Below are 23,028 nucleotides of genomic sequence, written 5' to 3'. Positions count from 1 at the left end.
TGATTGTTTATCAAGCATTTATTAGGTGCCAAGGAAGAAACAGGTGAACCTGAAGATGACTAGCTCTTCTGCTCCTACCCTGGGCCCAGAGGTGACTTGGAACCAACTCAGGCATGAGGCAGATCTGACAGGGGGTGACAGGTGGGCAGGTGGCCCTCTCTTTAGGGTGTGGGGAGCAGGGCTGGAGAGGTGGCCTTTCTTCCTCCTTCCAGGACAGTCTGCCTTCCTGCTGGTCCTAAAGGGTGTGAACCCCAAATGTCTGAGACAGGTGCCAGTCAATTTAGAAAGTTGATTTTGCCAAGGTTAAGGATGCACCTGTGACACAGCCTCAGGAGGTCCTGATGACATGTTCCCAAGGTGGTAGGGGCACAGTTTGATTTTATACATTTTAGGGTGACATGAGACATCAATCAGTATATGTAAGATGTACATTGGTTCGGTCCGGAAAGTCGGGACAACTTGAAGCAGGGAGGGAGCTTCCAGGTCATAGGTAGATAAGAGACAAATGGTTCCATTCTTTTGAGTTTCTGATCAGCCTTTTCAAAGGAAGCAATCAGATATGCATTTATCTCAGTGAGAAGGGGGATGACTTTGAATAGAATGGGGCGCAAGTTTGCCCTAAGCGGTTCCCATCTTGATTTTTTCCTTTTAGCTTAGTAATTTTGGGGGCCCAAGATTTATTTTCCTTTCACATGGGGCAAGCAGTATACCTGGGAGAGCCCTGTCTTTGGGATAATGGGTAGACATCCTTAGCAGTGGTGATGGAGACAAGAATAAGAGGCTAGATGCCTCCTCTCCACAGGTCAGCATGCAGAGTGTACATGTATGTGTGAGAGCTCCTTCCCCGTGGTCTGCATATAGGTTTAGAACCAAAGAAAGGTTCTTTTTTTCAATAGGACCTCATGATGCGACAGTAGAGAGAGGTTGTTGTCTCACCTCACCTTTCAACCATCTCCAAAATAACTGGTCAGAGTAGCAGTACTTGAGCATCCATCCGTCCACACATCTAGACAGTGTTTTCCAGATCTGGACCCCAGTGAGAAAAGGGAACTAATCGGCCTCCTTTTTCTGAAATTCCAGCTTGAAATTGCCATCGGAAGATATCCTCAATCCTGCCCCAGTCATATGATTGTTTTGTGTCATTAGATAAAGTCACTTCACTTCTGAAGCTCACTTTCCTCTTCTAAAAACCAGAGGCTGATAAGGATCGCAGGGACCTCATGGAGTTGTTCCAAAGTTAAAATGAGAGTCCGCCCGTGGAAGGGCATTGCAAATGATAGAAGATACAGATATAAGGCATCTACCTTATCTTTACCAGTTTTGTCATGTTCGTCTTCATCTCGTTACCATGGTCATCCTCATCAGCGGGGAAGAGCGGGAGTTCTCACGGCAGGATTGGCTTCGTGGCTGTGCTGTGAAATGCCTGTCTGAAGTAGGCCACACATGGGCTCTGTGGAGGTAATTGATTTAATTCACAATCAGCTTCATTAGGGTCCACTTCAGAGGTGGGTTCATGGTAGCCTTAACCCGAACATCCACTAGACTCCCCTCTGACTGGGGCCTCCCCAGCTATATACGTAGCTTGGAGATTTGAAAGGGGTGGAGGCAGGAACTGCAGAGGAAGCAGCAGCTAATGAAAAATTCAAGCTAATTGTTTGTTAAAAAGCCCTGTCTGCTTCGAATGGGATTTTCTGGGCTGGGGAGGGGGATGTGGGGTGGCCTGTGGCTGTTGTCTTTTTTCAGGCTCTTGTTTCCTGGAGGACCCAAGTGGGCAGGGTATGGAGAGGATGGGGAGCTTCCTAGGCAGGCGGCCAAGTGGCTGCATCTCTAGCATCTGCATTTGGGGGAGAAAGAGCCTCTGTGGCCAGCTCTGACTTCCACTGTTTCAAAGTACAATGCCCCTCTCTGTTTAGGGCTTTGTCTGTGTGGCAGGCATGTGCTTTGTGTGTTGAGGGGCATGCAAAGGAAGAGGGACAGCAGAGAGTACCCTGTAAGTCCCCAGAGTAGTCTGGACCCACTCCTGATTAGCCTGTAATTGGAGGAAAACCTCCTCCCTTTGTGGTATTCGAAGTGCCCACTATGTGGCTGGTGCACTTAGCCTGACCCGGGAAGAGAGGTGTACCTGCTCTGAGGCAGGGGAAACCAGAAATTTGTTTTGTAGTGAAAGTAACTAGTGATGAGTTAACTCATGGATACTGGTGGCATGGCGGCCCCTGCTGAGGTACCTTGGCGGGCTAATGTGTCCACTGAGTGAGAATTATATGACAGGCCCAACCAATATCAGAGGGGGAGGCCAGGATGTGGGGGGGGCTGCTAGTTGTGTGGACTCTGGGAGAAGTCCCAGAGGCAGGGCTGAAGAGTGGAGAAATTAGATCAGACTACTTGATAAACGAATTGAGGTTGCAAGAAGTAGCCATTAGGACCGGCTCAAAAGTTGCAAGCAGAGAGAGAGGAGTGAAGGAAGATGCCTGTAAATGGTCAGGGAAGGGGAGATGGTACCATGGAACTTGGGGGGTTCTGGAAGCCATGGAGAAAGCAGTGTTAGCCCCCAGAATGCAAGGGTGCACTTGAGGTACAGTGAAGAAGAGCTGAACTTCCCAAGCTCAAAGCTAAAGGGGAAAGCTGGTCTTCTTGTGGTACCCCATTACGGGACCTAATTTTGAGTTAGACTGTGTCCAGTTGGTCTTCATTATGATATGCTGGTCTGACTGACCTCTCTTGTTGAGTATATCTGCACCCCGAGATTTCTTCACCATTGAGAAATGGGTTTTGCACTGTGGCATAGTGGAAAGGGCATGAGGCTTGGGATCACACAGACATGGGTCTAAATCCCAGCTTGCTATTTTGGGGAAGACTTTGCTGAACCCTGAGCCTAGGTTACCTGTATTTCCATGGTACCCAGTGCTTATCTCCATCTCTGAACTGCACACAGCAAAATATGATGAAATTACATACTTCTGAGGCAAACTGTCAAGCTGGTTTTCATTAGGAAGTTGCTGTGCCTGACACTGGCCTCTCTGTAGGGTATTATATTTTTGCCAATATTTCTTCATTGTTGTTGAGAGTCTCAAGGGTAGGGAGCACAATTGTTTTTTCTATAAAAACCAAACACCTTGGGCCGTGCCTGGAGCACCTGATTAATGTATGTTTGTGGAACTGAACTGACCTTTGGTGATGTCATCTTTCAGATCCCGGTTTTCTCACTGGTAAAATGTGCACAAGCAATAGTGCCCACCCTGGGATTATGGTATGGCCTGAAAGAAAGAAGCACCATAAATGAAAGACCCTGTATAATATCTGGCACATAAGTAGGTGCTCACATATTCTGGTGAATGCATGACTTTCTGAGTCTGACATCTTTTAACATTTTGTGGTGGAGAAATTCTCATCCCTTGGGTGAGGGTAGTGGAAATTGACCAGGGGTTCTGGGAGACCTTCTCTTTGGGGTTGCATAAGCTCACTTTGTACTGGACTTTGCTGCAAAGGACCTGAGGCTGTCCTTCTGACAGGAGGGTTCCAGGGGCAGGGAGACTGGTTAGAGGCAGAGATTTGCTCTGGCCCGAGGCTGTGGTGGAGCGGTGAAAATGGGAACAGGTAGAGGTGGGGACATTTCTCTATGAGAGCCTGAACGTTTCTCTTGCCAGCAGTGGACTTGATTTCTAAGTGCACCCTGAGGGTAGAACAAGTGGAAACAAGACTACGCACCAAGAAAGCTGAGGATAGACTTAGAAGAAACTTTCTGATGCTTCTATAAAGTTGCCTGTCTCATTTCTATCTCAGGAAATTAGTTCTAAAATTTAGACAACTCCTGCTAGTTTGGTTCACAGAAATCACAGCCATGATGACCTCTTTATTGTTTTATTTTATTGTTTTCTAAAATACAGGAATACAGGAATATTGTTTTACAAGATTCAGACAATGCACACATTAGCAAATAAAGTAAATGGTGAAAGTCCCCTTGGTTCCAAAGCTACCTCTTTCATTCTCACTTTGTTCCAGAGGGACATCACTCTTAACAGTTTGATGTATACTCTTTCAGGATTTTGCCCATGCATTTACAGCTATATGTACATAAATGAAAACAGATACAAAGCTTTGTTTATTTATTTGAGACAGAGTCTGGCTCTGTTGCCTAGTCTGGAGTGCAGTAGCATGATCATGGCTTACTGCAGCCTTGACATCCTGGGCTCAAGCAATTCTTCCACCTCAGCCTCCTGAGTAGCTGGGACCACAGGCATGCACCACCATGCTCAGCTAATTTTTGTATTTTTACTAGAGGTGGGCTTTCGTCATGTTGCTCAGGCTGGTCACAAACTCCTGAGTTCAAGCAATCTGCCCTCCTTGGCTTCCTAAGGTGTTGGGATTACAGATGTGAGCCACCATGCTTGGCTGATATAAAGCATTTAAACATGAATGGGATCGTACAATTTCCATTGTTTTGTAGCATGTTTTTCCAAGAAATGCATTTGGAGATCTTTCCATGTCTGTACGTACAAGTAGACCTTAATTTAAAAAGTAATGCCTCCGTAGTGTTCTATAATATAAATGGATTATAATTTTAAACAACTTTTTATGGGTATTCTGATTACAAGTGAAGTGGAGCATCTTAAAAATCGTTTGTTAGCCATTTAAATTTTATTTTTTCATTTTTAAAACTGAATTGACTCTTTATAACTTCCATCCATTTTAATGTACATTGGATGTCTGGTCTTTTATAGTTGATTTGAAGTTATTACATAAAGTTCAATATTAATCCTTTTGTGTTAAATACATTAAAAACATTTTCTTCCATACTCTTCATTTGCCTTTTAACTTTATTTGTAAGTATTTTGTTGTGTAAAAGTTTTCATTTGTAAGTAGTCAAATCTGTCAACTACTTTCCTTATGGCTTTCAGGTATCATGTTTTATTTAGCAAGGCCTCTCTCAGTCCAAGGCTAAAAACAACATTCTCCTATATTTTTATGTAATATTTTCAAGTTGTTTTCACTTTTGGCTTTTTCACATATCTGATCAATGGTGTGAATCTATTCTTTAATTGTTGCTGGGGCATGTCAGTGCTGTAGGTAGACAAAGGCAAATACTGGTAAAGATAATTCCAAACATCAAAAAATGTTTACCTTTGAAATCGTGTGATTATAGAGTTTTATATTTTAGAGGGCCAGTTTTTAAAAATGTCAAAATGCTTTTAGCAATAAATTTAAACAATGAAGAAATATAGGATGTAAAAAATGAAGGTCTCTCAAGCTTCCTTTTCTAATTCTACTTCTATTGAATTGAATTTCTTATGACAAACATGTTTTATAAACATAGAACATATATTTGTTGGCTATTTGTATTTCTTTTTCTTTTTCTTTCTCACTCTGTCACCCAGGCTGGAGTGCAGTGGTGCGATCTCGGCTCACTGCAACCTCCACCTCCCGAGTTCAAGCGATTCTTCTGCCTCAGTTTCCCGAGTAGCTGGGGCTACAGGCTCACGCCACCATGCCCGGCTAATTTTTGTATTTTTTTAAAGTAGAGACAGGGTTTCACCATATTGGCCAAGCTGGTCTTGAACTCCTGACCTTGTGATCTGCCCGCTTTGGCTTCCCAAAGTACTGGGATTACAGGACCAAGCCACCGCACCCAGCCTTGTATTTCTTTTTCTATAAATTACCTCTGTACCCTTTATCCATTTTAAAAATTGGGCTGTCACTTAAAAAACTTATTCGATGGCATTGTTTGTACATTAGGACATTAACTCTTTAACTTTTGTATAAGTTCCAAATAATTTGGAAATTCCAGTCTGTAATGATTAGCTCTTAAATTATAACACTGATGGTCATCTTTTGGGTTTCTTTCATTCATTTATTTCTGAGGAGTTGCACAATAGAATGGAAAAGAGCACTGAATCAGGAGTAAAAAGAGCTGGGTGTGTGACTTGGTACATCCACAAACTAGCTGTGTAACCTTGTGGATGCTGTTAAAGTCTCTGTGCTTCAGCCTCCTCGCCTGCAAGAGAATGTAACAGTGCTCTAAAATCCCTGAATTCTGCGATTTTTATTATTCAGCCACTGTATCTTTAATGGTCTTACTTTCTGAACCGAAGTATGGCAGATTCACATCCTGAATTATATGGTGCCCAACCGTATTAGTGATTCTGATTCCCTGGTGAATATGGCAACTAGTGAACTGGGAAGTGGGGGTGAATATCAGCTAAAGAACAGAAAACACCAGCCTGGCAGGCAAACAGTTCACAGTCCCGGAGAGATGGCACAGAAGGGCTGTAGTACTAGGGGATGGGAGACTTGGCATCTTAGACGAGTCACTGTCCCTGTCTTGGCCTTGGAATTTTGATCTGGAAAATGGGGATGGGGAATTGTGGATGACTAAAGGTTTCTGAGCTGCCTTCCAGCTCTGCTTTTCTGTGATGGCCCATGTGAGTCACAGGTAGGTGCTTCTGTGGTTCCCGGCTGGCCATTTATCTGGTGGCTTCCCCTTGTCTCTCTCTGCGGGTGGCCCCTCTTCTACCCCCTTTCTAACACACTGGGCATAACTGCTTTACAGCATCCATCTGGCTGCTCTTGGTGTGTCTCTGTGTGAGCAACTTGAGAACAAGACTTCCCAACTTTGAAAAAAAGCCTGATTAAAAAATTCTCTGTTAATTATTAAACATGCTCATTGTAGGGAAAAAGAAAATTCATAAGGCAGATAATTCTAATAAATCTGAGACATCTACTGTTAGCATTTTGTTATCTTTTCTTTTAGTCTCTGGATTTGCTTTTTTTTTTTTAAACTACATACACAATTTTGTATCCTGAATTATTCACTTAAAACTCTCCATAAACATCATTTAAAGTCACTCATATCAGAGAGAAGAAACATTTTATTGTTTAAAAGTGTCTTTGCATGTGTGTGTCATTTTTGTCCCCAGAACAATGTTAGAAGGCATTGGGGAAGAGTAGGTGTGACTATTCCTAATGTGGAGGTGAAAAGTGAAGAGTAAGGCAATAAATAGAGCTGTGTCAGGGTCATGGAGCTGGCCAGCTGCAGGGCGGAGCCGCTCTACCGCTGACATTTGCATTGGGCATTATAGTTTACTGTATTTTCACACTTACTCACCTCTTTCAATAATTCTGTAAGGAACGTGGCCAGAAATTACCATCCCCTTTAAAGACGCTAACTGAGTTGCAGATCATTGAGTGATTTGCCCAAGGACGTAGAGAGTCAGTGGCAGGACCAGGATTCAAACCCACACTTCCTGACTCCAGGTTTAGTGATCGTCTTGCATTCCCAGGTGAGGACTCTTTCCACTAAAGTCTCAATGCAAAATGAAACTTGAGTGATGTTAGTGGGCAGCAAGATTTCAGAAATGAGAGTTCAGGGTTGTTGCTAGAGGGAAAGCCGATCCTCTAATCAATCCAGACATCATTTATTTATAACCATAGAAGCTCAAAGAAGGTGCACGTCAGCAGAGGTGGAGGAGGGAGAGGAAGCAACAGTACTCATCTCAGAAGGAGTCAAGTGGAGTTCTGATGTGGGAGTGGGGGCGACTGGGCACGGGGATCGGGAGGGGAGAGGGTGGATAAAACTGGGGGGAGGGAGCAGGGGAGGGCCCCTCCTGGCACCCATCCTGGCAGAAAGTGCTTCTCCTGGATCGATGGAGAATCCTTTTTCCTCCGTCTCTCTGCATTATGTTCTTTAAAAGAAATGTGATTTAGCTGCTTCTTGTGCCTAGCCCTTGACTCCCTCTGGACAGAAACAACCTGAAAAAACTGCTCTGTTGGCCAGAACAAAGGGTGGGTTTGGTGTTTCTCTAGAAAGCACTGATCTCAGCTTAATTTTTCCAGGGCTGACCTGTCCACTCTGCTTTTTTAACAACATTGAAATTGCTCAGTTCTCTGGCTTGGGCCCTCAGGGAAGAGGGCTGTGAGGGTTATCCCATAGAAATGGATCTGCCCAGTCACTGATCCAAGGGCTGTAGATGGGCTGCAGAGAAATGTGGTAGGAAGAGCTGCCCCAAGGATAAGGAGGCCTGGGTTTCCATCCGGCTTGGCCACTGCATACTGTGTGCTTTTGGGTGGGTCATCATCGCTGATAAGCCCTCAGTTTCCTTATCTTAAAAATGAATGAGTTGGAGTAGAATCGTCAAATAGACTCTAGGGGTTATTTCAAATGGATTCCAGGGTCTATTGTGGTTTTGGTGTCCCTTGATTCACTTAGAGACAGTATAGCTTAGAGGACACGCCTGTGGACTCTAGAGGACAAGCTAGAACTAGAAGGCCTGGCTTGAATCCTGGTTCCGTCATTAGCCATCTGTATGACTTGGTGAGAGTGAGTCACTCAGCCTCTTCTGCCTCTGTTTTCTCACCTGTACAATGGGGCCAGTTCCTACCCCACTACATTGTTAGGATGATTAAGTGGGTTAATTTGGTGAAACACTTGGAAGGGTACCTGCCACATGGTAAGTGCTTTCTAAATGTTTGCTAAATAAATATGTATTATTGTTAAGTTTGGGGGAGGTGGGAGTGGGTACCAGATTGTAATCCTCCCACCTGGAAGGTGCACAGCTTGTAGCATGTAATAGGGATTCACAGTTGTTTCTTCCTCTCTGAGGATGGCCGAGTTTCCACAGGGCGAGTCAGTGTTGATTAGTTGCTCTGCACAGCCAACTTTCTCAGAAAATAATGACAGCAACTGACTTGAAGGCGTTTCGTGAGCCTGCTTTCTACATTATTATATGAGATACTTTCTCAACCCTGCAAGGCACTTGGTTATTACCCCTAGCTCCCAGGTAAAAGCCAGAGGTTCATGGAGGTGCACAGCTTGAACTGGTGGCTCCAGGACCCAGCTTGTCCTCTCTGCCTCTAGCGCAGATCCGGGCAAAAGCCTTCTGCCCAGTGGGAGATCCATACTTAAGGTCACCTTGTTGAGCACAGAGTGGCCAAGGCTGAGAGCGAGGACTGACAATGAGCCAGGCCAGGGGACTTGGGCGCTTTCAAAAATTGATTTGTACTGATCATATAGAAAAAATATACAAACTTACCAAGCTTTTAAAACTCAATCCCTTACTGTTGAACATTGAGGCTCTTTTCAGTGTTAAGATATCATTATATGCATAGTAAAACATAATTATTTCAGAACTTTAAAAGCAGTTACATGTATCTACTGAGGAGGGCTCCATAAATTGGTTCAGTTTTTCAAGAGAACAATCCAGTAATATTTAAGAGCTATAAAGTTATTCCTACCTTTTGACCTGAGAATTCCACTTCTGAGAATATACTCCAAGGAAATTCCCCAAAAGAGAAAAAAGAAAGTAATTTGTATTTAGTTGTTCTTAGAAATGCTATTTTTAAAAATTGGAAGCAACCCAGATGCCCAACCATTGGGGTTTGGTTTAAAACTCATGGTCTATTTGCATTCTAGAACGTGATAGAGCGATTAAGAATGACAAATATGGGAACTACATCAAGGCATGGACAAATGCGTACATGCAAAATAATAAGTGGCAAAGGGGCTAAATAGTATATTTTCTGATGACAACTATGCAAAACATGGACCTGTATTTGTTCAATGAATTGTGAAGATGAGAATGCAAGTTGCCATAGGTTTGAATATTTATTAAATGGTTTTTGCTTATAATAAAAATAAAATGGATTCTTTTACACTCATAGGTGAACAGAACTAGCTACATAATTTGCAGGCCCCAGTGCAAAAGGACCATGTGGGGCTCCTTTTTCAAAAACTAATAATTTCAAGATGGCAGTTGCAGAGCTGTAAGCTAGAGCTGTCAGTCCAATCTGCCCACTTCACCAGTGAGCAAACTGAGCTTATGAGCTTGAGTTCTGCTTAGAAAATGCAGAAGCATCTGCAATCCTGGGTTCCCTAAGCTTTAAATTAGTGCTGAGGTTACTGAACATTCAGAGGTTGGATCTAGAGAGGATATAGTCACAGATCTTTGTCCATTTATTTGTCCCTAGGTTTTGCTGCTCTAGCTGGAAAGTCCATTGTACTTCATCCATTCTTCTATTTATCAAGCATTTATGTCTGGGCAGTCTTCTCAGTGATGGGGATACAGAGGGCTCAGAACAGGAGCTTAGGGTTTAGTTGCCAAGACAGACAAAGAAGATACATGTTTATACAGCACTTTGGTAAAAGTTATGGTAGGTTTGAACTAATTGTTTAGAAGGCACAGAGGTGTAGTTGGGGAAGTGGCAGCTTTTCTGACATCGAGGATGACACCTGAGTTTTGAGAAAGCCATACCTTAATAAAGAAGGTGAAGGATAGCTAGCAGAAGAAACAACATGTTCCACAAAGCCCAAGTAAGAACAGTGTGGGGATCTCCAAGCAATGACTTGTTGGAGCAATATCACACGATTGGTTAATATGGAGACAAGCCAACTAAAGCTCCAAAGTCTTTGCCTGAAGAATCTCTTAAGATGGACTGTGACATCTGTCCTCTCAGGTTTGATCAGCATGCTGTCCATGTCCTCATCCAAATTGTCAGTGGGAATGCTGATGAGGACAGCGTCAACACTGGGTGCTATTGCAGCCTCCCTGACTACCCTTCATTGAGAGTTCTCTAAATTATCCACAGGTCTGTGAGAGAAGCTCTGCTGCATGCCTTCCTGATATCAGAACATACTGATTCTTCTGGCCCATCACAAAATAACCTTGGTAGTTAGACAGTATTGTTTTCTGAGATCCTATTTGGTTTCTAGTAGATGCTTCTTACTGTTCTGAAAGCTCACATGCATAGTAGCTGAGGACATGAACTGGAAATTGTCCATAGAGAGTTCAGAAACAAAATAGACCACCCTCTCTTCCTTTCCCCACCCTGCACCATACAGTGTCCTGGCTACATGCTAGTCCTTGGCCCAAACTTCAGTGCCACCAGATCCCCCTAGTATGGGAAGCCCCAGGTTCTCCAAGACTCAGTCATGACCTTGACCACTGACCTCCCCCGAAGGGCTCGTGCAAATCCTTAGGGAAGCTGGAACCAGATCATGACCACGGGACTATTCCATTTACCTTTTCCTGGAGATGTCACATATTGTTCTTTACTTACCCAGCTGAGTTTGTGCTTGCTATTCAGGTTTTTAAATTAATTACCTTTTGTATTTACATGTAAATAGCTAGTTTTAAAGATTTCCTTTTGAGATGGGGTCTTGGTATGTTGGCTATGCTGGTCTTGGACTCCTGGGCTCAGACAATCCTCCAGCCTCCGCCTTCCAAGTAGCTGGGATTATGGACCTGCACCACTGCACCCAGCTTGTAAAATAAAAAATTTGATTGAGGAAAAAATCACCCTATTCATATTACCCGAAAGGAATCATCATTAAAAATCTGTGGTAACCATTTTGGTCATGTCTTTGTGTGTATATGGATAGAGAGGAGTAGATGGATGGGCACAAAGAGATAGAGAGAGAAATAATTTCACCAGGATCGAATCATACCATATGTAGCATTTTAGCTAAAATGTAGTAAATTTAATTTAACTGAAAGTTTTACTAGGATAATAGGAAACTCAAGGAATTGACATGGAATTTCTGAACATCAGATAAATGTTGTTTTCACTAGAAATATTAGTTCCTGAAATAGCCCTCAGAGTTAAGAGAAAATAAGTATTAAGACAGTAGAATAAATTTTAAGTGAAATTTCAAATTTTAGACACTATCTAATGACTCTCTGCTATGAAAGTGAGTAAATTAGCATGTTGCTCTTTCCCCTCTCCTCCTCCACAACACAAGATATTTATTAAATGCATTACTTTCACATTGTCCAAAGTAATAACATTTACTTTCTGTTCTATGTAAATCTTTATGGACTGTGGACTATGGAATGCTTAATACTAGTTGTTGTTGGTTTTTGTAAACCACAAATTTGATCTTCAAGTTATTTTGATTCACTATTTGGTTGGCTAGATTTATAGTCAAGTAATTTTTTTCTAGGAGCCTTCTTATTTTGCACGTATGATGGTATGTGTCCACTGGCTTTACACTTGAAGGTGACATGCCTGTGTATCTTAAGCTATGCTTTTCTTCTCTTGGAATGTTGTAGGCATCATTTCCCTGTCTTTGGGACTGTGTTGTTAAGGGGAAGTTTGAGGAATTTCCTCTGAGATAGCTAATGGCCTGTGCAGAGTTCACATGACCAAAGCTCAACTCCCCAAAACTATTCCTCCATTATTTCCCAATACAACAAGTGGCACCACCATTCACCCAGTTGTCCAGGCCCAACCCTTAGAATTATCCTTTCTGTCATATCTCACTTTCAGTCCTTCAGCAAAAAAGGTGACTCTACCTTCAAAATATATCTCGATTCTCACCACTTCACATTTCCTCCACTGATTCCACCCTAGCATGAGCCATCACACTTCTCTCTTGCACTGTTGTAATTACTTCCTAACAGACTTCTTGCTTCTGTTTCATCCAATTCTGTTGTGTCCTACCCTACCCTACCCTACCCTACCCTACCCTACCCTACCCTACCCTACCCTACTCTATCCTATCCTACCCTATCCTATCCTATCCTATCCTATCCTATCCTATCCTATCCTATCCTATCCTATCCTATCCTATCCCATCCCATCCCATCCCATCCCATCCCATCCCATCCCATCCCATCCCATGCCATCCCATCCCATCCCATCCCACCCCACCCATCCTATTGAATTCTATTCTACAGGTAATTCATACAATACCAAGTTATTCTTTTAAAATTACATCATGCCACTTTCCAGTTCTCTGCCCTGTAATGGTTTTCTATCATATTTAGTGTTTATATCCTAGAAGACTTTACAAGATCTTGACTAGATGACTTCTCTGACATCATTTCTATCACTCACTCACTCACTCACTCACTCACTCACTCACTCGCTGTTTCTAGCCACAATCTTCTTGCTGTTCTTGAGACTTTATGCAGATTCCCACCTCAGGATCTTTGCACTTGATTTTTTTTTTTTTTTTTTTTTTTTTTTTCTGGGATGCTCTACCTTTCAGATATCCTTATGGCTCCATCTTCACATCCTTCAGACCTCTGTTCAAAGTGACTTTGTCAGGGAGATCTTTTCTGACCACCTATAAAAATAAAATGTCCTTACCAGTCTTATTCCCCACATCCTGGCTTACCATTCTTCATAACTCATACCATAACTGATAAATGTCTTTTATTGACTGTCCTTTTGCCAGAATTTAAGCTCCATGAGATTAGGGACTTTGTTTTATCACTCTGGCACCTAACACAGTGCCTAGCACATTGTAGGTGCACCATATGTATTGGTTAAACTAATGAGTTAACTAACAAAATAATACTTTTCACATTATATTTAACCTTTTTTCTTTTGTAGTGTCCCTGTGATTCTTTCTTTATCCTTGAAATTGAATACTTTCAGCAAAATTTTTTGATATAGATTGTACTTCATAGATTTTTTTGTTTCCTGAAACAGTGTACCCTTTTTAACATGCAGGCTTTTCAGGAATGTTTTCTTTTACTTTAGTGTGTCCTTGAATACTTCATCTATCCTATTATCTGTTCCCTTCTCCACAAACAGCAATGCTATTGACTCTGGATCTTCTTTGTCATTTGTATTTTTGATGTTTTCTGCAATATTTTCATATCTTTATTCTTTTCTTTATTGTTTTATAGTTTCTTCTATCCTGTCTACCATGTTGTTGACAGCATTTTAGTTGTGTGTATTCTATTTTTTCCACCTTTACAATATTTTTATTTTTCTTTCATTTATTTCCTGAACTCTGCTAGTTTATTTTTACTTTTATTACTTCTAGTCTCTTCTTTTTGTTTTTAAAAGCATTTTATTAGATTTAGTTTTCTAAATTGATGTGCAGTAAAATTCACTCTCTGTGGATTACAGACCTATGAATCTTGGCAAATGCATAGAGTTGTATTCCTACCACAATGGTCCAGATACAGAATAGTTCCATCACCCTGAATAATCTCTTCTGTGATCGTTTTGTAGCTGATTTCGTCCCCTACTGCTATCCGTAATCCTTGGAAACCACTGATCTCTTCTCTAACCCCATAATTTTTCCTTTTCCAGAAACTTCTATAAATAAAAGGATATATTTTGGATCTGGCTTCTTTCATTTAGCAAAATGCACTTGAGATTCATCCATGACATTGTGTGTATACATCGTTCATTACATTTTATTGCTGAATGGTACTCTATTGTTTGGGTGTTCTAGTTTGTTTATCCAGTGACTAAGTTACTGAAGGACATCTGCGTTGTTCCCAGTTTTTAGTGATTATGGTAAAGCTGCTATAAACATTCATGTAATGTTTTCTTTTGTGAACATAAGTTTTCATTTCTCTTGAATAATTATCTAAGAGTAGGATTACTAGGTTGTATATTACATATATGTTTCCCTTTATAAGCAACTATTAAATAGTTTTCCACAGTGGCTGTAGAAATTTGAGGCCAGGAATATATGAGTCCAGTAGCTCTGCATTCTCACTAGTACTTGCTATTGTCAGGAATTTTTATTTTAACCATTTTAATAGGTGTTTAGAGGTCCTCATTATGGTTTTATTTTGCATTTCTTTAATGTCCCTATTTTCCACCCATGTGTCTTTTTCAATAAAGTGTCTGTTCAAATGTTTTGCCCATTTTGAGAAAAAGTTGTTTGTTTTCTTAGTGTTGAGTGTTGTTCTTTATATATACTGAATACAAGTACTTTGTCAGATATGTAATTTACAAATATTAGGTTGCCATTACTTTCAAGGGCAAAAACTGTAGTTACTTTTGTGCCAACCTAATATTTTTCTTCCAGTCTGTGATTTGTCTTTTCATTCTCTTAACAGTCCCTTTTGCCGAGCAAAAGTTTTTAATTTGGACAAATTTCCATTTATCATTTTAAAAAAATGGATTGTGCTTTTGTGTCATCTCTAAGAACTCTTTACCCAAGGTCATAATGATTTTTCTCCCCAGTTTTCTTTTAGAAATTTTATAGATTTATGTTTTACCTTAAGGACTATGATACATTTTGAGTTAAATTTTGCATACAGTGTGAGGGTTCGTGAGTGTTCTGAGGGGGTTTGCTTGAGACTAGGTTGTAGGCCTTCCCTTGCCACATGGGGCTTTTTCTAGGGGTCTAAGGAGGACAGAGAGAAGAAATCAAATCTCCATGCCAGAAACCCTGAGGGGTATGAGTGGCTCTAACTCTCTCACTGTTGGGCATGACTCCTGGGACTCGGACATTGTCTCCAGAAAGCCTCAATGAAGTGAGAGCTTGGGGTGGGCATAAGAACAGAGTATCAGGGAATGTTTGTCCAGAAAAGCAGCTGTGGATGTGATATCTGATGGGAAAGAGGACCTGGGATTTTAGAGGGATAAGATATTGAAAATAATAGCAAAAACAATAGTGGCTATCTTTTACTAAACAGTTAGGACAGCAATTTATATACATACTTTCTAAGCCGTACAGGCACTGGGCAAGGAGGGAGTTATCCCTTTTATACAAATGAGGGAATCAAAGTTCAGAGAAGTTGTCTGTTCAAGGCCACACAGCTACTGATTGGGAGGGCCATGATTTAAACCCAGGCTGGAAGCTAAAGCTGGTTCTCTGTCTACTCCAACAGTTGCCCCGCATGACTCAGGGCTCAGGGGACACTGGGTGGAGGTGGAAAAAGGGCAAGGAGGAAGGAAGGCTGAAGTTTGGTCAAACACAGGCTCCTCTGAGGCCAAAGGATCATCACCTCTTGAATGAGGAGCTAGGAGAATCCCTGGAATTGTTCTCCCTGTGATGCTTTATGAAACAGTGTATGTAACTTCTCACTTACAGGAGAAGCAAGTGCAGAGGACTGGACAAAATGGCCCCAGTGGACCCTGAAGGAGAATCTCAGGGATACAGCCCTGGTGGAGCCATGTGTGCCTGCTGTCCTAGGTGTTTCTTCCCAAGGCTGACTTGGCATTTTTAGGCCAGTTCCAGCCTGGAAAGCTATTTGGCTGACTAAGTGACGAAAAGACAAGTTCCTTCCCACCTAGGGCGGTACCCATGTCTCCCCTTGGCGTCTCAGGTGGGGCACAGCCCACAGAAGCCCCACCCGTCATTGACTATCTGTCACGCTGAGGAATATCTACAGGGCCTGGCAGCAGGCAGGAAGTGCCTGTCCTGAGAGAATGGGCCTAGAGTCTGGGAGAGGTGGTCTTGACAAAAGACAACAATTCTGGACCATTCTGCTGTTCTGTGTAAAGATCTTCTTCCCTCTCCCAAATAAGGGGACTCTTTGGCCTAGGTCACAGAGCTATTCATGGAAGGTAGGCAGTGTGCCAGTGTTCCAGGCAGGCACCATTTTTGCTCTGTAAATAAATGCCACTGCCTCTACCCCCAGGGGACCAGCAGTCCAGTATGCCTCCAAGTGGGGCTCCCAGAGAGGTGGAAGCAGAGCCACAAGGGCCAGAGAGGTGGAGAACCTGGAGTCTACTCATACCAACCTCAGGTAGCCCCTGGCAAGGGTTCTACCACCCTTGTTTGGTCCTTTGTCCACCCCTCCCTGAGAGTAGCAATAAAAAGGGGGGCTCTAAATGTGCCCTTGGCTTGGTTTGGCTCCTGAGGGTGAGGATCCAGATGACAGCATCACAGGGAGTCTGGACAGCCCAGGCCTGACTTGGGGGGAAGCTGGACAACACAGAGGAACTGGAGCCATCCCTACAATAATGGGGTCTCTCCTTGGCCTGGAGAGACAGAAGCTGAGGGGAGAGGAAGCAAGAATCCAGTCAGTGAATTCAGGAAGGGTCTGAGCAGCATGAACTCACTTCGCCCCGAGGTTATCATCTGGGATCCTGCAATGAGAGGCAGCAGGGCTGTGGTGAGGGCCAGCCCCAGCTCCCCTTTACTAGCTGGGCAAGTTATATAAAACTCCAAGCCTCAGTTTCCTCTGCTGTAAAGTTTTAAGGTTTTTGGGAGAAATGGTTGACATATGAGAAGTGTTTAGCATACTGTCTGGCACACAATAAGTGCTCAATAATTGTAGCAATGAGCATCATCATCATCATCATCATTGTTTGATACTTTAATTAATGCACTGGGAATCAAAATACTTAGATTTGAGACTACTTCAAACATTTAGTTATTGTGTGACCCTGGTGAGGTTATTTGACCATTATGAGCATCAGTTTCCTAACCTCTAAAATAGGGTCAATAAGAATATTTGTCAGAAGATTGGTGGGGTAAGTAAACATTTAGCACCTGGCACAGCATAGGCTCCAAATACACTTAGAATGAGGAGACTCTCATAAAGCTTAAGAAGGACAGCTTAGGACTCTTCCTGCAAAGAAGTATGATTTTTGTGTCAGGGAGCCACTTCATGGGATGGATCACCCCAGGAGATGATATTGATTAGTGTCTTCCCCAGGAGTATTTCAGTTGCAAGGGAACAAATCCAACCTAGACCAGCTTGAGAAAACAGGGAAACCTAAGGACGTTCAGATGGGCTTCAGGCATGATTGGATCCAGACATTTCAATAATGGCATCAGCACACGGTCTCTTCACATCGAGCTCTCTTTTCCATTGTGCCAACTTCTTTCTCAGCCAGGCTTTCTCCTCATGGTGGCAAAGCTAGCCACAGTCCACACCGGCTTGCATCATTCCACAGCTCGCTTCAGAGAAAAGAGCAACACCCTTTCTCCCTGGGCATGCATCTCACTCTACTAAAGGGACTGCTTGGATGACATGACTAACCCTGAACCTCCAACCAGATTCCATGCAGGTCACATGCCCAGCCCTGCGGCAGGGTCTTAGGGCCCTTTGATGGACAGCTCCATTGGAATCAATGCAGGGGGACTGTTCCCATAAAACAAAGATGTGCGCTATTACCAGAAGAAGAGAGATGACTCGCTGGGCAGGCAGATTCCAATAGCTGTCAACTAGAGTTAAAAATATGCTCTAAGTAAATCCCTGGATGACCTAATGCATCATCTTAATGGGCCGTTGTGGGGAGGGAGGATGCTTTGCAAGATTTCATTCTGTGGGTCACTCAGTGCCCTGCCAGGGAAGGATTCATGAACTGGATCTCCATTGATCCGTTTTGTCCTTCGCACATGGCCAGATCCCAGCTTGCCTCCAGACCACACCCACAGCCTTACTCCCACCTTCAAAGTAGCCTTGGAGGCCAGACTTCTCCCCTTGAGCTAAGGTGGTCTAGGCAGCATGAGGATCTGAGGGCTGAACATTCATTCCTTGCTTAAATGAGTGCTGGGAGGGGATAGAGCAAAATACAGATGGCCCTGAGAAGAACCCTGCACATGGAATCAGAAGCCAAGGGTCTGATGCTGGCCCTGTTCCTTCCCAGCTGCATGACCTTGGACCATGCCACTGCCCTCAGCATCCTCTTCTGCCAAAGGAGGGGCTGGGCTAGATGGTCTCTGACGTCTCTTCCAGTGCTGACATTCTGGGACTCTGTGAATGTTATTAAATTCATGAATCGGCTTCTTTGCCTGGAACAAGTGAGCTTAAAATACATGCAAATTGCACTAAGTATAGCTGTTCCCTTGCTGAGGAGGCAGCCTGGCATATTTACATAGTTTGAAATTGGCTGCTGCATGCACAGGGTGGGGGAGCAGTGACAGGCTCTGAGGCTGGGCCAGCAGCCGCTGCCTCTAATGCAAGTGGGGTCCCAGACCTTTCTCAGCCTGGAGTCCTGAGATTCACTGTTAGCAGGGACGGGGAAGAGAGCTGCTTTGTACTAGAGCCTGGATATGTCAGGATCCTTTCTGGGTGCTTGCTTTCTATTTTCTTATTTAGTCCTCACAGCAGTCCTTGAAAGCAAGTATAACTGTTGCCTTTTAACCAATGAGAAAATCAAGGCTTAGAGCTTGCCCAAGGCCATACAACTAGTAAATATTGAGGTTAGGCTGACTTCAAAATTCATGCTCTCTCCACCACTAGGCCTGCAGTTTCCTCTACACATCCAGGCACTGCCAGACTCACTGCTCTTTGGGCATGCTCTTGTTGGCCAATGTTGAAAGCCTTTGTTTGTTCATTCAGTAAATACCTGGTGAGTGCTATGGTGTGCTAGGTTCTGTTCTAGGAATTCTGCAGTAATCAAGACAGACATGGTTTTGGTCCTCTTGGGGCTTACATTCCAGTGGGAGAGAAGGAATATTTATCAAATGGTTTTTGCTTATAATAAAAGTAAAATGGATTCTTTTATACTCGTAGATGAAGAGAACTAGCTACATAATTTGCAGGTCCCAGTGCAAAAGGACCATTTGGAGCTCCTTTTTCAAAAACGAATAATTTCAAGATGGCAGTTGCAGAGCTGTAAGCCAAGAGTGGGCCCTTCTGACCATGAGGCCCTGTGCAACTGCTCTGTACAACCAAGCCCTAGCTAGGGCTGTCAGTCCAATCTGCCCACTTCACCAGTGAGCAAACTGAGCCTATGAGCTTGAGTTCTGCTTAGAAAACTCAGAAGCATCTACAGGTGATAACAGGTGAATTAGTAAATGAAATGAATTGCAGGTTGTGATAAATGCTCTGAAGAAAACGAAGAGAGGGCAGATGCCACTTAGATGAGAGCTGTTTAGGTAAGACCAGCCTGAGAAGGTGATGTCTAAGCTGAGAACAGAATGCTGTCAGTGACGAAGGTTGAGCCAGCTGCTCTGGGTCCCAGACTCAGCACCTCTTAGCTGTGTCACCTTGAGCAAGTCACTAATTCTTTCTGAGCTTTGGTCTCCTCATCTGTGCAATGGAGCTAATAATATCTCCCTTGAGAGGGTGGTGAGAGGATCGTTAACAGGGCATACAAAGTACCCAGTGCAATGCCTGGCAGGTAAGAGATGTCCACTGTTATGGTTATTGTCACTGTACTTTCTGATCCAGGCCTAGGGCCTACATTACTTTTCATAATGAGGTTGCATGATAGATACGATCCTCTATGTCTAACCCCAAAGATCACCAAGGCTGGTAAGATAGAGCAGGTACCAAGCTAGGAACCAGGGTCCTGGTTCCAATCTTGGCCCTGCTACCTAATGCTCAGTGACCTTGGCAGGTCGGGGAACACAAGGATTCTTGGTGATTCCCTACCACTTGGTCATTCTGTCTTCCAGGATGGCTGTGACACATCAGGGCATACAAAACTGTTTTCCATAACTCTGCTTAGACCCAATTCTCCATCCAACCAGCTGCATGGCCCCAACAAGTCTTTTTGTGTCTCTGGGCCCAGTTTCATCATCTGCCAAGAGGGAATAACAATACGTACCTCTCTGTCATTGTGAGGCTCAGATGAGATTAGAATGTGGGAGTACTCCAAGTGCTGCAAAGTGGGGGCAGAAATGAAGGTTTGTATTCCTGGGCCAGGGATGGCCCTCATCCCCACCTCCCACCAGCCAGCAGACGAGAGGTATCCCAAAGCAGCTTGTTTTCTGGGAACTAGTGGGGAATAGCGGAGACCAGAGTGAAGACACACTGGCCATGGGCTAAGACTGGCTCCACTCCCAAGGTGAGGATAGGGACCTCTTGAGCTGCTTCTCCGAAGGTGCACTCAGTGGAGCCAAATGACTCTTGCTGAAGTCCGTGTCTGGATCATTCATCCTGAGGAAACCTGAACTCGGGTTTCCACCTGCGTCGTAGAACTGGAAAGAACATGGGGCGATCACACTCTCAGGGTCCCTACTGCGTGTAGGCGAATCCCCACACCCATTTTGTAAATAGGATGGCTCCGTTTCAGAAGACTGTGGGAAGTTTGAGGGAACTGCTGGCAGGCAGGTAGCACTGAGAAGCTTCTCAGCTCCATGAGGCTATTGGAATTGGGAGAAATGTTGGATGTGAGGAGGGGTCACATGGCTCTGGTGATGAATGACGGATCATGGAGACAGCCCTGGACTGGGAGTCCAGTCCCTGGGCTCTTGGCTTTATCACCTACCTACTCTGTGCTCTTGGACAAATTCCTTTCCACTTTTGGCCTCAGCCTTCCCATCTGTATAATGCATCAGATGCTTTCTAAGGTCCCTACCTGCTCCTGACATTCTATTTCTTCAGCTGGGCCAACTCACCTAAGCCCCAAGAGCTCACCTAAGCCCAGGAGCAGTTTTACAACTGGGGAGACACAGGGGATGTGAGTTATCTTTGGGGGAGTTCTGGAGGGAGGCAGCTGTGGGCCTAGTGGGGAGGCTCTGCCTGGAAAATCTGCATGACATCTAACCCTGGGAAGGCCCTGTGGACTATGTATGGCCCCGTTTTAGAGCTGGGGAAAGATGCCATGTCCCAGTAAGCTCATTTGGACAATAGCAGCAGGGAGCTCAGGGAGGAACTCAAGGCAGGCGCCTCATGATACAAACTGCAGTCATTGGTCTTCTCCTCTTCCACCCTGATCTTTGTGGGGAGAGCTGAGCTTCTGCAATCTGCAGGTTTGACCCAACCTAGTCTCTGAGCAGTGTTTCCAGTCTATCATGCTGGGAATGAGCCCGGGCATTCTGGAATCAGCCTTCTCTGGAGTGCCCACCATGTTTCCCTAGTTTGGGTAATGAGCATTAGCTTGAGTCTATTGATCAGCACTCAGTGTTCCCCCACCCCAGCCCGGCAGCTCGGTCAGCTCCTCAAGAGTCAGGTCAGTTATTCACAGTTCTCCCTTCCCAGGAGCCCTAGATATTCAAGTCCCAGTAGGCTCAATGCCCCAAATCTTATAGTCTAGGCCTAGTCTGGACTAGACTTTTCTTGGGCTCCAGATAGCCAGTGGCAGGGCCAGCCAGGCCTGTTGGATGGGACCCAGGGCATGGTGTGAGGCTAACTCCCTCTGACAAGCCCAGGAGCTACACCCCAGGGGCTGGCCAAGCTGAGGCCCAAGGGCACTCCTGTTGGCAGGGCAGTTGGTTGGATTGATCTTGTAATTAAGTCAGGGCCAGGCCTGCCTACTTGGGCTTAGGCCCTTGGCTCCCAGGATGGGCCAAGGTTTGTTGCTGAGGGCAGAGGGTTTATACTTGGGTGGGGTGGAACAGGGTGGGATCTCATGAGAAGGGCTATCTTGATTCAGCCGATGGTGAAGAAAAGCCCCCTTCTCAGTGCTCAGTTCAAAGTTAGGACTTTGGGGAGGCTAGAAGGTGAGAATCCTTAGGTGAACATCTTGGGTAAGTGAACTCTTGATCAACTCCTTCCATGAATTTCTCCATCACAAGAATGGATAGCTCTGTTATGCCAGGTGCTCAGACCTAAAACTTGGGGTCATGCTGGATGCTTTTGTCTTTCTTACATTGCGTACTCAATCCACCAGCAAATCCCATTGCCTCCGTCTTTAGTGTGTATCCAGAGTCCAACTGCTTCTCCCCAACTTCTCTGCTGCTACCATCCCAGCCTCCATGCTCCTTGCTTGAATGATTGCAATCGCCTTCTCACTGGGCCCCAGACTCTATCCTTGCCCCCTAGAGTCTGTTCGGAACAGCAACTGAGGTGATCTGAAAACAATATGTCCAATTAAGTTTCTCCTGTGCTGAAAAGCCTCCTATGGCTTCCCACCTTACCCAGAGCAAGGTCCTATACGATCTGCAAGTCCCCTTCCCAATCTTACTCCTTAATTTCTCATTATCTTCCCCGTTGCTTCTTCTGCTCCTGCAACACTGGCCTTGATGCATGCCCTCTTCCACCTCGCCTCACTGACTGTGCCCTTGCACTCCCTGAGCATGGAATGATCTTCTCACATGAATCTGTATTGCTAACTCTCTGACTTCCTAAAGGTCTCTGCTTAGATGTCTCCTTATCCAAGAGACCTTCCCTGTCCATCTTGCATAAAAGTGCGCTGCCTACCATCACTCTTCATCTCCCAATCTTGCTTTGATTTTATCAATAGTATTTTCTTTCTCACTTATCCCCCACCAGAAAGTCAAGTCCATGAAAGCAGGAGCTCTGTTTTGTTTACAGATACATATTCCCCAATAGCAAGGAAGGGGATAAAATTATTTGCATTCTATGCATTTGCAATAGGTTCTGGAACATAATAGGGGCTTAATTCATGCTGCCTGACTTGGTGCATTTCTCCCTTGCCAAATGCTGTGACCCTTGATTTCTTTGGAAGAAGAGCATGGTGCAGTTGGTTTGATTG

The 23,028-nt window shown here is 44.1% G+C and overlaps 1 long non-coding RNA gene across 1 annotated transcript; it reads right to left on the bottom strand.

Annotated features, from left to right (window-relative positions):
* LOC135964445 (uncharacterized) lies at window positions 1-9,351 on the bottom strand. Its single transcript, XR_010588146.2, has 3 exons — window positions 9,226-9,351; window positions 3,167-3,254; window positions 1-1,450 (listed from the first exon to the last, which is right to left on the bottom strand). It is a non-coding gene; the product is annotated as an uncharacterized lncRNA (long non-coding RNA).
* Window positions 9,352-23,028: the final 13,677 nt, after the last annotated feature.

Source organism: Macaca fascicularis, chromosome 1 (genome assembly GCF_037993035.2).
Source record: "Macaca fascicularis isolate 582-1 chromosome 1, T2T-MFA8v1.1".
NCBI classification, from domain to species: Eukaryota; Metazoa; Chordata; class Mammalia; order Primates; family Cercopithecidae; genus Macaca; species Macaca fascicularis.
This window is presented reverse-complemented; position numbering and strand designations above follow the sequence as displayed.